Source organism: Octopus bimaculoides, chromosome 5 (assembly GCF_001194135.2).
Source record: "Octopus bimaculoides isolate UCB-OBI-ISO-001 chromosome 5, ASM119413v2, whole genome shotgun sequence".
Classification (NCBI taxonomy): domain Eukaryota; kingdom Metazoa; phylum Mollusca; class Cephalopoda; order Octopoda; family Octopodidae; genus Octopus; species Octopus bimaculoides.
This window is the reverse complement of record NC_068985.1, coordinates 36,821,488-36,823,776: the sequence shown is the minus strand read 5'-3', so window position 1 is coordinate 36,823,776 and position 2,289 is coordinate 36,821,488.

Here is a 2,289-nt window from a genome sequence, read left to right as displayed (position 1 = left end):
TTATGATTATTATTATTATTGTTGTTATTATTATTATTATTATTATTATTATTATTATTATTATTATTATCATTATTATTATTATTATTATTATTATTATTATTATTATTATTAAGGACGCTAAAAAAACGAATTAAATGAGGGCAAAGCAATAAAATTATTATTGTTGCTGATGTCAAGGCGGCGAGCTGGCAGAAACACGCCCGACAAAACGTCAAACGGTATTTCGTCGGTCTTTACGCTCTGAGTTCAAAATACTGCTGAGGTTAACTTCGCCTTTCATCCTTTCGGGGTTGATGAACACTGGGGTCGTTATAATCGGCGAGCTGGCTAAATCGTTTGCATGCCGTGTGAAATGCTTAGCGGCATGTCATCCGACGCTACGTTCTGAGTTCAAATTCTGCCGAAGCTGACGTTGCCTTTCATCCTTTCGAGGTCGATGAGCAAAGTTCTAGTCGTGTACTGGAGTTGATTTAATCGACTATCACCCCCTCCCCAAAGATTCACGCCTTGTGCCTATAGCAGAACGGGTTGTTGTTGTTGTTGTTGTTGTTGATGATGATGATGATGATGATGATGATGATGATGATGATGATATGATGATGATGATAAAGTTGTTGCTGCTACTGTTTTTTTATGTTATTGCCGAGCTGCTTAGTGTTAAACAAAATGCTTAGCATTTTTTTTTATCCCGACCCAGTTAGTTCCGAGTTCAAACTCCGTCGAAGTAGCCCTTGCCATTTATTCTTTCAGCATCGATAAAATAAGTACCAGATGAATATTGGACTCGATCTAATTGTCTGTACCCTTCCTAACAAACATTCCAGGCCTTGTGCCAATAGTCGAAAGAAAGTAGTGGTAGTAGTAGTAGTAGTAGTAGTAGTAGTAGTAGTAGTAGTAGTAGTAGTAGCAGCAGCAGTAGTAGTAGTAGCAGCAGCAGCAGCAGTTATAAAGCAGCGAGATGGCAGAATTGTTACCGCACCGGATAAAATGCTTATCAACATTTTGTCTGTCTTTACGTTCTGATTTCAAATTCTGTCAAAGTCGACTTTGCCTTTCATCTTTTCGATGTCTATAAAATAAGCACCTTTTGAACATTGGTGTCGGTGTAATCAATTTACCCCTCCTCTGAAATTGCTGGCCTTGTGCCAAAATTTGAAAGCAATATCATGATCATTATAAGGGCGAGTTGGCAGAATAGTTAGCACGCCGGGTGAAATGCTTATCGGCATTTCGTCAGTCTTTAAGTTCTGAGTTCAAATTCCGCTGAGGTCGACTTTGCCTTTCATCCTTTCGGGATCGATAAAATGAGTACAAGTTGCAGTCGACTTACATCCTCCCGGAAAACTGTTCCAAAATTTGAAACCAAACTCATCATCATCGACAACTGTAGCAGTTAACGCAGTCGTCGACGTCATCATCGCCGTCGTCGTTGTTATAAATAGTTCTGCTACATTGTCAAATATGCGTTCCCATATATTTACTTTGGTCGTATTCCTAAAATAACATCTGTTAATTTCCTCTAGAAATTCCTTTTATCTGCAATCTAGACTTAATCATGTAAAACGGAATTTATCTGTCGGAATATGAAGAAAATATGGTCAGCGAAAAGAGGTGATAACCGTCTCAACAATACAGATATAGATAGGAATGTATGCATATTCGTGTATGTGTAGTAGCTTGCATGTATAGATAGATAGATAGATAGATAGATAGATAGATAGATAGATAGATAGATAGATAGACAGATAGATAGATACATGGTAGATGGATGCTTATATCTCTGTATATACAGGGTGTCCACAAAGTCTGGGTACATGGAGTAAACAAAATCATAACATAAACAATTAAATATAAGAAATAATAATTTCTTAAAGTATGTGTTAATCCCCATGTACCCAAACTTTGTGGACACCCTATATAATAAATTTTATAAGTATAATATAAAATAGTAATGTATATATGTGTGTGAGTGTGTGTGTGTGTGTGTGTGTATAAAATATGTAATAATATACATATGTATAATATACACATGTATAATATACATATGTATAATATACATATGTATAATATACATTTACTATAATATAATGTCCATTGTGCAGTGGTTAAGTGAATTGTAGTTGCTTAAAACAACTTATAAGTAAACGCATTATCTCTCTTGCTCCGTAGTTCTCTCTCTCATTATGTATATGCGCGTGTATGTATGTGTGTTTGCATGCGAGTATGTGTCTGTCCGTCTGTCTGTATGTATGTATCTTTATGTGTATGTGTGTGTGCATGTATGCA